The following is a 12,967-nucleotide window of genomic DNA, read 5'->3' as shown; positions in this document are numbered from 1 at the left end:
AACTTCAAACTTGGGGAGAACAGACTGAAAACAGGATATGGTTCTTTCCAAATAACACCAAAAACAATAGGTCATGCGCTTGGCATCAATGCAACAGGTAACTAGCTTAAAATTATAGGTGTATATTAAGTTGTTGCTTGGGTGTATTTAAGTTGATGCTTGGGTGTATTTGAACCGACTTGGATACTTTGTTGTTTTCCTTTTTGTAGGAGATCTATTTCCTGAGAAAGTTGAGTATAAGAAACTTTCTGATGATGACAAAATAATTTTTAGAAGATTCCAGGGTAAGACCCTCAAAAGTCTTACCGATGAAATGATGGAAATCGGCGTTGGCAACGAAGAGGAACGCCTGATGTTTAAGAGGATATTCATCCTCTATATACAGATGGCGTTCCTTTTGCCAACGATGATAAACAAAATATCTCCTGTGCACTTGGCCCCAATTTTTAAAATGGACGGCATATCGGAGAGAAACTGGGGGGGGGGGCATGTTTTGACCTTCATGGTCAAGGGCATCACAGACTACAAGGAGAAAAAGAAGAAGGCAATTGATGGCTGCCTCTTTGCCCTGATGATAATTTACTTTCATCTTTCAAAAAACAAAGGCAAGAAGAGGGCTGAAAGACCACCAAAGCCCTGGATTGCCAACTAGACTAAGGAGCAGTTGATGGAAAGAATGACTGCAGAAAGAGAGGAAATTTTGGTAAGTAAACATAATATATTGGATGTATTTTATTTAATTGAATGCTGCTAACTAAAATATCTCATGTTTCAGGGGATTGTGAAGATGGCGGAGACAAGAGAAAAAAAGAAAAAAAAAAAGAAAAAAAAGAAAAAAAACAAGAAATAAAAAAAACAAAAAAAGGAAGGCGAGTCCAACATCGTCTTCGGAGACAGAAACTACTGACAGTGACACTTCTACCTCTGAGTCTGAGACTCAAGAAGACTCAGAGGATTCAGGAAGAAAACACCGCAGAAAAAAGGGGAAAAAGTAAGTACCATAATTTGGTGTAATTTCTTTTTCGAGTTGGGTGTATTTTGTTGATCACGTTGGGTGTATGTAGTTTACTAAGCTGGGTGTGTTTCGTTTGCTGCGTTGGGTGTATATTGTATATTCAGTTGGGTGTATCTTGTGCATTCATTTGGGTGTATTTTTTAGTATGTTCTAAATGATGATTGTTTGCCTTCCAGAATGGACTCCAGAAAAAGAAAGAAGAGGCAAGAGAAGTCAGATTCTGATTCAGAATCTGAATCTGAATCAAGTGATGAGTAATGTCCTGAAATTATTACTCCTTTCTTTTGGCTTCATTATAAAGATTTCGTGTATTAACTGAAGTGTCTATTATTAACTTATAGGAGCGAAGAATCATCACCGGTGGAGAAGGAAAAGAAAAAGAAAAAGACAAAAACATCACCAAAAAAGTAAGCAATTCTTTGGATAATATTCTGTGATAAAATTAATTTTTTATTTCTGATTGGTACTCTTTTTTTTCCACCCAGAACACAACCAAAAAAGAAAAAAGTTGTTGTGGAGGATTCACCTCCTGAAGAAGATCAATACTTTGATGGGTACAGTACCTCGTAAGCTATATTACCGTCTATCATCGTAATTATTTTTGTTAACATCTTTTATGAATGTAGTGAGAGATATGAAATATCAAGTGACGAACTGGAAGAATGGCTAAGGGAAAACGTTGATAAATCTGCTGCAGAGGGGTATGTCTTGCTGGGCTGTCTATTTCAGATTTTGGTGTGTTTTGTTTGCTAATAATTGTTTCTTGTTTCGCAGGGAGAACCAAGCTGACCTGCGATCGACAGAAGGTCGCTATGTGTCCTCTGAAACGTAAGAAGCTTTATTTAATAAAATCTTGTTATCATGATTTGGGTGTATTTTGTGAACCATTTGGGTGTATTGTGTTGATCAAGTTGGGTGTATGTTGTTTATTAAGTTGGGATATTTCGTTTGTTGTGTTGGGTGTATATTGTCCATTTGGTTGGTTGTATCTTGTGCATTCATTTGAGTGTATTTTATACCTATATCTTATTTTGTCTGAATAACATGAAATCTGTTTTAGAATACGGGCTGTGAACTTGGGAAGTGATGATCCTTCCTCTCAAGGACGCACAGAACAGAGTAGTGTAAACCAACCATCAGAGAGCATGTAATTTCTCTTTCAAATAACCGTTACTTTTGTTCTTCTATTAACTTCTACTTCTAATTCTATATATATTTTTTTAGAAAAAAAGCCCTTTATTATTTTATTCAAGAAAAAAAAGGCAGGAAAAAAAAAGCAAAAACTGCAAGTATGTAAGTTCTCAAAAAACAAAGCCTGTCCTCTTTTTGAATTGTTCGGGTGTATTTTTTTACTTTCTTTGGGTGTATTTTAGGTTGAGTCCCGCTGATTTGAATATGATGGTTGTGAGGGAACAGACACCGTCGGATGCGCTTGCAATGTGAGTTTTCCAAGAATATTTCAACCTTATAACCTTATTATTTTCAAAGGCGTTATTAACCTTTCATTTTTATTCTTGTTTAGAGTCCCAATTCAGGTTTTTGTGCCGGCATCCCAAACAACCACTGAGACAGATTTTGAACCAACCCCTATGCTACAGATTGAAGGGACTACAGAAACGTAAGAAATAGTAATGGGTGTATATTTGTTTAGAGTTTGGGTGTATATTTGCTAACAGTTTGAGTGTATATTGTTCCTGATTAGTTTTATTTACGCCATGATTAATTTTTGGAACTGTGCAGCACTCCTGAAACCCCCAAACAACTTCAAGAGACCACACCCACGCTTCCCCCAGCTCCAACTAAAATGTAAGTTCATCAGACTAAAATCAATCTTTGCTTATCATCCGTATATTCTTATTCTTATTCTTATTCTTATACATGATGACGCAGTCATCCAGCCGCAGAAGACGCTGCTGCCCTGTTGATGATGGCACGGACAGCATCCTATGTTCCTAAAACAGATCCAGGGGTGCCATCATTCAGCCTTGGATTGACTGATTCAAGCCAGGAGGGGGCATCAACGCAGGAGACAGAAAGGGAAAAATCTCCTGAAGCTGCAAATTTGCTTGAACAATTGGATGATTTGGTCCAAAAAATAGCAAGCAGTGCGGCGAAGGGAAAAAACAAAAGTCCACAAATTCAGAGGGAGACTAGGGAAGAAAGTTCTGCGAAGTTTGAAACTCCTGGGGCAATAAATCAGATTACAGATGATATGAAATAAAGGTGCTACATCTGGGGGACGAGACTGAAGGAAGACGCAGATGGCAATACTAACGAGTATGAGGAGATGTGCACTCTCATTGCCCAAGATGAATACATTTTGATGAGAATGCACCTTGCATCCCTCCAGGCAAAAAGTGATATAGAATCTCAGGTAATATTAGAATAACATTAATGTTTTTACACCAAAGTCAACTGCAATATTTATTAATGTAAAATTGATTTTGGCATATATTTCTAGATTGTATCTGTCATCTGCCTCATCCTCAACCAGAAAAATGAAGAGAGGTTTCAAGAACAAATATACTGTCTCCCCCCCGATAATGTGGTAAGTGTTACTTCTACGAACTTTGGGTGTATTTTCTGTATTGAATTGGGTGTATTTTTTACGTTTGATTGGGTGTAAGTTGTGTATTTTCAGTATTTCATTTCTTGTTTCGCAATTCTTGCAGAGCATGGCACTTTCGGATCACCCAGAGGGGGAATTCATATCACCGAAAATGAATAAGGAATTCAGGGTGGAAGACTACCCGAGTTTTATTCCCTTCATAGATAGAAAAAAATTAACTTCGCATCCATATGTAAGTTTTCGTTTGCTAAATTTGTTAGTACGCTTATTTACTTATATGCCAAATAAAATAACGCACTGTTGAAATGTGGCAATCCTTCAGATTTTTGCACCTGTTTGCCACTCGGGGCATTGGTGGTTATGGTTGATAAATACAACGAAGCGGAAATGTCATATACTTGACCCGCTACACAAAAAAGCTCCAAGAGAAGAGAGAAAGCAGATTAATAAATTCACTGTAAGTTGCCTCTGTCTTCTTTACTTTAATAGATAAGTCTATTTCGTTAGTTGTGTTGGGTGTATGTTGTCCATTCAGTTGGGTGTATCTTGTGCATTCATTCGGGTGTATTACTGATTTGTTTTGGTATTTAAGGGATATGTATTTTCAAGATTGAGAGCATATGCCGGCGGGGAACCTCTGCAGAAAGACGAGAAGGAGAAGGAAATTAAAGCATCATATGTTAAAATATCAGGCCAAAAAACAAGGTATAAATTTGTGACTCTGAACATTAAACTTTCCTAAATGAGATTTGTAATCTATTTTCTTCGTTTTCAGCTATGACTGCGCTATCTACGTTATGAAGTGGCTTGAGTTAATTGAGCCAGAAAACATTAAAAATGGGAAGTATAAATGGGATAATTGGAAACAGGTAACTATCTTTAGAACTATATAACTCTGTATTACTTTACTAAATTAATGTTGCTGTTTAAACAGAATATACTTTTTAATTGTAGGAGGAGGTGGACCACTATAGAGTGGAGTATGCTTCCCGGATACTATTCAGTGAGATGAATAAAAAGAGAGATCGGGCAATTAGAGAGAGTAGTGCTATAAGGCTGTCGAAGCCATCCTCTGTATTATTGAGTCCGTTTTGTCAGATAAATTCTGCTGATATAGAAACTGCATAATCCAACTGTGGGTAGTTTGTAAATTGAACAAATGATGTAAATATTTGCCATTTATCAACAACTTCTATTCCATGTATATTTTTTTCCATAGTTAAACTATCTGTGCTGTTAAACTGTCTGTGCTGTATTCAAAAGCTGTATTACAGGTGGTAAAATATGAAGGAAAAAATCAAGGCATATATAAACGAAATTATAAACTGTTACACCCAACGCAGGTCTAATAATACACCCAAGATTGCATAAAATATACACCCAAACTGTCTGTGTTGTATTCAAAATGTTGAATTACAAGTACTAAAATATGAAGAAAAATATCAAATCAAATATACACCCATAACCTGCGAATTTTTACAGCTTTTGTTCTATATGTATCTATATATGTATCTATATGTAAATTGTCAATGAACACAAATACACCCAAAAGAACAGTGCTTTTACATCCATATTCTCTAAAACTATACACCCAAAGAGTTATCCCCTGCTGCTGGTACCCTGAACTGATAATTCATAACGTGTCCTTGATATTGGCTGGAATTTGAATGCACCACTGATGCAGCATCAAACAGGTTTATCTAAATATAACACTCACACATTAGCTAAACTATTAACGAGAAAAATAAACTCAATCGCCACAAATTTAAAGAACATTACTTTTACCTCGCTTAAAACTTTCGTCTTCTTCTTCTTTGTGGCATTTGCAATCTGTTTGTCCAGCTTTGAACCTAGCCTATTTTTTGGACGTCCTCTTGTTCGAATCCTTGGCGGGCTTTGAAGCTCGTTAACGGATTCCAAGTTGGCGTCTTCATGGGATAAAGAAGACGTCCCCTTCCTTTTGGCTTTTAATGATTCCATCTCGACCATGACGTTATCGTACGCACGGTGCAGAATTACAGTCAGCTCCTCCGATTCGGATGCAAATTCGCAAATATTTTGCGAACGAAAAACCAATTGGTCGAACCTCTTGCTTCTTGGCTCCATCAGTGGCTCGTCGTGGCTGCTCTTGATGTGTGTGTGTCGCCTCTTTACCTTCTTGCTCCATCGTTCCAGTATATATCTAGGGGACACTTGGCTTACTTGTTCGAAGCTTAACACGCTTAGTGCGTGACGGCACAGTATCCCTCTCGACTCGAATAATAAGCATTGGCATTTTACCTCGGCTGCAACTGAGTCGTAAGTAACCACGAACTTGTTGAATATTGAGCTGGAAACTTGTTCTCCGACTTCGTATACTGAATAGCCTAGAGCGGAATTCTTTAATCTGGTGATGCAATTCGCCTTTCCTCTGAATTGCGCTTGGACTTCCCTAAACTTTGCATGAGTGTACGCATCTTGAAACTGAGCTTCAATGGAGGATTTGGTTGCACACGGTATGACCGTATGAAAATCTGCAGCATCTGATTCTCTCTCTGCTTGCTCCCTGCTTCCGAGGCAATTATCGTATTGTTTGACGAACTGAATAAGCGAGCTGTTCCGGGTGATATACTTGTTAAAAAATGAATGCATGCTCTCGCTCCTTTGTGTGCTTCTCATCCCTGCCCAGAAGTGGTGATCCAGATAGATAGGAACCCATATGTGACGGTGTTCGTACAGATCTGCATAATACACCCAAACACAGACTGTAAATACACCCGAGGGAACATGCAATTTACACCTCTGCTGCAGATTTTAAAAAGACATTACCTGAAAGCCACTTGTTGTCCGCAAGACCAAAATTCAGCAGAAAATCATTCCAATTCCTATCGAATGAGTCTTTGCTGTGAGAGTTCCAAACAACTTGGCTCATTTCTTGTTCAATATCGGCATGTCCCTTGTACCCGTTTAATTTGCTTGGAATCTTCTTCATGATGTGCCAAATACACCAACGGTGAACTGTTGTTGGCATACAAGCCTCTAAAGCCCTTTTCATTGATGCACACTGATCGGTTAGAAACCTTTTCGGAGCGTTTCCTCCCATGCAACGAAGCCAGCATTGAAATAACCATTTGAATGATTCAATTTCTTCGTTCTTCATCAAAGAGCATCCGAGAAGTGTTGACTGACCGTGGTGATTCACCCCGACAAAAGAACCACAGACCAAATTATACCTGAAACAAATTACCATAGTCCAGAATGCAAAATCATTAGGTACACCCCAACAAATGCTTCGTATACACCCAATGAAACAGCCAATATACACCTCTGCTGCGGATTCGTAAAAATAAATTAATTTAGCATCATAAAGAGGGGCAGTTAGTTACCTGTTTGTATTGTAGGTGGTGTCGAATGAAATGACGTCTCCGAAATACTCAAAGGCAGCTCTGCTTCTTGCATCGGCCCAAAAAGCCAGCTTAATCAATTGATCCTCCTCGAGTTCGAGCTCAAAAAAGAAATTCGGATTCTTCTCTTTCATTCTCAACAAATATTTCCCGAATTCCTTTGCATCTTCTTGTTCGGAAACATTCCGCACTTCCCTGGTAATGTAATTCCTCACGTCCTTTTCGATAAAATTTAACTCGCGGTGACTCCCGGCAGCCGCAACAAATGATTGGTAGGTTTTGCTTGGTCTGATACCGGCCTCCTCGTTATTCTCTATCGTACGACGAATGGACATGCTTAGTTCCCTGTGCTGTTTGAGCATCTCTGCTTTACTTGGACAGCAGGGGTGTGAATGATCCAGCACAACCTTTGAAATGATCCAAGCACCGACATCCTTCAATGTGTGTATATAAATTCTTGCTGGACAGTTTAAACCTGCTGTCGGATTGGTCTTCTTGGTCGGAGATATTTTAGATTTCCATTTTCCCTCTCTGCTACATGTAATAAGTTGATTCTTAATCTCGTTTCCCTTCCTATTTGTGCATCGAACTCTTGTAGAGAAACCTGCAACCTTGGCGTAGTTCCTGTAAAATTTTCCAGCATCTTCAAGGGTGGTAAAGGTCATTGCAACCTTCGGAACAAGCTCGTCATCAACAACCGAGAGAGGCTGCACAATACACCGTGTCAGAACTGTGAATATACACCCATAGATATGATTCAAATACACCCAATCATGCCTAATATGATACACCCGAACCGCAACAACTCAACTACAGAATGACCTTTAAAGCCATAAACTGTAAATACACAGGCTGCAGAATACACCATGTCAACAACTAAAAACACACTCAATCATGTCTGATATAATACACCTGAACAACAACAACTCAATTAAAATAACAAAAAACCAGTAAAGTGTAAATACACCCACACTTCTAGCAAAAATACACCCAAAATGGAATTGATCTACACCCGAGCGTCTGCTACAAATTCCAGATAATTAATCACAACTAATACATTGAATCGACAGATTCATGTTAACGTGTTAGTTTCACAGTTAATGTTCAGCAATTTTTCAACTACACAATGCTATACAAATTACTGAAAGAAAATTCATACTAATCCTATGTAAATCAAACCTCAGGAACTTCGTTAGATTCAAAATCATAATCCACTTCGCCTGTATTCAGCTGACAATCTGAGGTTGAATGATCCATTATCTTCAAAACGAGTTCAAACTTTGATTTCAGAAAATAACAAATCAAAATAGAAAACGAAGCTCGAGTTGCAGAGAGAGAAAAAGATAACGTAAACGAAGAACATACCAGTGAGAAAATGAGAGAAAAAGAACGATGGAGATGAAGGAGGGAAGACGCGCGAGAAGAAGAACAACCAAATCTCAAAATAACGAAAACGAAGAAGGAAACAAATATTTTAAATTTGGTAGTTAGATATACGCGGGATCTTATATAGCGCGTGTAATCAACGTATGTGGAGCAGCGCGTATTTTAGTTTTATTGTTTAATGAACTTGTAAAGCATACAAGTCCTGCAGAGCTTTTTCGATAAAAAAAATAACGATATAAGACAAATAAATAAAAAATTAAAAGACCTATCACTACCAAAAAAAAAAAAAATTAGTTTGTGATAAATTTTGTGCGTGTGTGAGAGTGAGAGAGAGAAAGAGATTGAGGCGTGTGACTAAGAGAGCGCGCGCGCGTTAAAAATAGAGTTTGTAAAATGTAATCTTTTGAAAATGAAATAAATTGATATTCATTATATTTGATATCGATTATTTCACGCACAATAGACCTTTATGTATACATATTTCAGTATCTAAAGACTATGTGAGAGTGTGAGAAAGAGAAAGCCGAAAATAGAATTTGTGAAATATAATTTTTTGAAGATGAAGTAAATTGATATTCATGTATATTTTATACCGACTATATTCACATATAATAGACCTTTTATATATATATATATATATATATATATATATATATATTTTAGTCACCAAAAAAAAAATATATATTTTTTTTTCAGTTACCTAAAATCTTGAAAGGGTTAAGCCAAAACTGAATCCCTAATTGACCAACTAACTCTAGTTGTCACTAACTAACTTAGATATATTTTAGAGAGATAGTTTTGTTAGATATATTTATTCATATATTTTTATCTGGTAGTTTAAATAAAACAATTTCTACGTACATCAATTTGTGGTTAACTTTTATTGTTGTTTTTTGACTCTTTCTGATCTCAACGAATTTATTAATTAACTAATACCTTAACTCCAAGACGTAGATAGAGACCTAATACTCATGGATCCTGCTGCCAGCTAAAATTCCCACATCATGTTTTGTGCAATTAATTATTTGTATATTAAGTTATTAACCCTACTCTTTTAATTTGGCAAATGTTTCATCCGACTATGTTCTTTCTCCTAGCATAAACAAACTAAAATCAAGACATCATTATACTTTGCTAATAAAAGAGTAAGGATATTTCTGGTTCAATTCGCTGACCAAATAATGAAAACACTATTATAATTAAATAAAATAAATAACTAATAATAATAATGACAATATTTATTCAAACCCTAAACATGAACTTATAAGTAAAATAAAAATTTATTCAAACTATTGTTAGAACATATTTAATATATATTTCAGTAATAATATTTATATAAAGTTTTAAAAAATAAAAAAATGAATATTTATAAAACTTATATTAATTAAATGTGCTAGAGATCAAAATTGTGCAAATAGTGCAGTCCACAAATTTAATTAATTGGGAGAGAAAATACATATAAATATAGCAGGTACAATGGCATATACATGCATGTGCATGCTTTAAACAAGGCAGAGAGAGAGAGAGAGGATACATAATATCCATATATTTAATTTGTTGCAATAAAGTAGAATGTAATTACTGCTATATATTGTGTTAAGCTCTTAAGGCCATGTGCTTCTCTCTCTCTCTCTCTCTCTCTCTCTCTCTCTCTCTCTCTCTCTCTCTCTCTCTCTCTCTCTCTCTATATATATATATATATATATATATATATATGGTTAGTTTCACAAGTCAGGTCCCTTTCCTTGGACAGCTGCCTCTATTCACTTTGTATTGCCTATCAACCACCAAATCCATCATCAATGTTGCCATATCCAATTTATTTCTAAACCCTTCTTTATTCACCACATATTATTATTATTATTATTATTATTATTATTATTATTATTATTATTATCCTAACTTTCAATTAATATTTTCTTGTCACTCATTTCTTTTCTATAATTTTCAACTAGAGACAAAGTTTTAAGTTAGTCCAAATTTTATGACTAATCTTTTTTTATATTGAAATATTATGGGTGATTTTCGTTATTATTATAATATTTTGATGTAAAAAATAATAATATGAGATAAAATAAAACCGTGAATAGCGATTTTAAATAAGATAAAAATTTAAAAAAATCATTCGAAATCGTGAATTATAATTTTAAATCAAAAATCATGAGTCATGATTTCAATTTTTTAATTTAAAAAAAATTATAATTTATAAAATCGTAAATCATATTTTTTTTAGGTGAATTCTATAGTGTAAAATGTAACTTTTTTCTACACACATATAGAATTTAGGTGAAAATTTTTAAAAATAGACACCTGTTATACTGTACTTTATATTTAATCACGTCTTGTAGTCTCTTAACTTATCAATAGAATAATTTGTACTTTATAGTGATTTGTCTCTTTATATTAAGTATTAACTGAAATTAATTTTTGAATGGAAGTGTTAATTAGGCAGATTAAATTCTTTTGTAACAAGCCAATTAAAAATTTGGACCATACTTAAATTTGGACTTAAATAAGTCTCTGCTTTTCATTGCTATTGATTAATTATTATAGGTTGTTATTTATAACTTTATTAATTGTCCGTGACCAAAGAAAGAAAAAAATATCAATAGTCACCTTTGATTATTTTAATCAAAGACAAAATAAAATAAAATATTAAGAACAATAAAAATCTGATTTTAAAAAATAAATCACGATGTGACTTTATTTCTGGATAAAACTTCTCTTGTTGTACTTTTTTTCTTATATTATAAACATTATATATGTTATAATTATTTAAATTTTTAAATATTATTTTAGATTTTTTAAAAAACATAAAATCGTACGATAAAAAATATTCATTTAGAAACTAAAATAAAATATTTTAACATTTGATTTTCATATAAAACAACTATACATACATGTTTAGTGTGTAAACATAATAATTGTAAGGGTTAAAATATAATGAAGTAAAAGTATGGTCATACTATTCATTTAAATTTAAATAATTTTCTCAAATTTGTACCAAAATTGGTGTGGCCAAACTTATGTTTTTCATAAATCAATAAGAAAAAACGAGATTGTATGTTGGTATTTAATTTGATTTTCATTGTTTTCTGAAAATAATGCTCTGTTAATTTATTTATTTATTTATATTTTTGTCTTTATTAATTTATTTATGTTAAAAAACCTAAAAGAGTTATACCGTATTTTTTTTGTTGGTGAACAATTATACAGTATATTAAGGGATCTAAAATAATTATTTTGGCCTAAATTAAAGTATGGTCCAATTTTTAATTGGCCTGTTACAAAAAAATCTAACCCACCTAATTAACATTTTTATTCAAAAATTAATCTCAATTAATATTTAATATAAAGAGATAAATTACTGCAAACTATCCTATTGATAAACTAAGAGACTAAGACTTGATTAGACATAGAGAACAGTACAACTGATGTCCATTTTTAAAAACTTTCACCTAATTTCTATATGTATAGAAAAAAAGTACATTCTACATCATAAAATTCACCTTTTTTTAATTATACAAATTGGCATTTACAATCTATATTGTGATGTACACGTTTATCTCTAAGACACAATCTAAAATGCGGATTACTTAGCTGAATTTTGGGCTCTTTTGAACGTTTTTTGAGTTAGTTGCATGAAAATTAATATATATGCCTGCCAAAAAGAAAGCATATTTGGTTTGACAATGTTAGTTAGGGGATGCACATGTGCATCCATGATAGAGATTTAAATCAAATGAGTCTTTCCATCCGTGCCAATTTTTTTTTTTTCTTTTTGGGATTATTGTGCATTTTTTGTAATACGAAGAAACAACGGTCATTATTACTAAGCAAAAGTATAGTAGTATAGTATTATTTGGTACATTACATAAGAGTCAAACAATTGAAAGGGAAAATGAAATCACTACTATATACTTCAACTATATGAATTTAGATTATGCAGAGAGTTGTTAAAATAGCTAAATTGGTTCGTCAATCCGTTTAGGCATGGCAATCTTTTTTGGTGGGGCCAGGTATCTGCAAAAAATTACTCGCCGGAGAATAAATTTAGAAAAAATAATTTTTCGCAGAAGACGGAGACGAAGACCCGTAATAAACGGGGCGGGAATAGAGATAGAGATCCCCGCCCCGTAGAGACCCGTATATCTCCGATATTGAAAATTATCAAAATGTCATATTATATATATATTAGTTTCACTCAACGTAACCCTAAGCTTCGATGTCTCACATCACACTTTCTTCAAACATGAAATCCTAGCCTAGCCCCTTTTCTTTTCAGACTCCAAGACCACCACACCCACCTCTCTTCAATTTTTCACTGCTGGCCGCCGCCCCCGAAGAAACCCCCTCACTGTTGCACTACCCCTAAACCCACTCACCGTCGCAGATGGAACATCGTCGCCATCTTCACGCGTCAGGAGCATCATGCAATTGTCGTCTTCCCGCGACAGGAGCGTCACGCCGTCGCTGTCTTTGTCATAGAAGTGAGGGTTCTCTCAACGCCATCTTCATCGTACCACTGCAGCAGGGAGGGTTCTCTCAACGTCGTCTTCGTCGCAGCAGAGAGAGTTCTTTCAACACTGTCTTCGTCGCAGTAGGGAGGGTCGC

General features: G+C 34.7%; 1 long non-coding RNA gene across 1 annotated transcript; it reads left to right on the top strand.

The window, feature by feature from the left end:
• The first annotated feature begins 3,692 nt into the window (after window positions 1-3,692).
• LOC112772909 (uncharacterized) lies at window positions 3,693-4,628 on the top strand. The gene is made up of 4 exons (XR_011876632.1): window positions 3,693-3,816; window positions 3,907-4,041; window positions 4,177-4,453; window positions 4,539-4,628. It is a non-coding gene; the product is annotated as an uncharacterized lncRNA (long non-coding RNA).
• Window positions 4,629-12,967: the final 8,339 nt, after the last annotated feature.

This window comes from Arachis hypogaea, chromosome 18, assembly GCF_003086295.3.
Source record: "Arachis hypogaea cultivar Tifrunner chromosome 18, arahy.Tifrunner.gnm2.J5K5, whole genome shotgun sequence".
Classification (NCBI taxonomy): Eukaryota; Viridiplantae; Streptophyta; class Magnoliopsida; order Fabales; family Fabaceae; genus Arachis; species Arachis hypogaea.
Note: the sequence above shows the minus strand (reverse complement) of the source record. Positions and strands in the feature narration are given on the sequence as shown.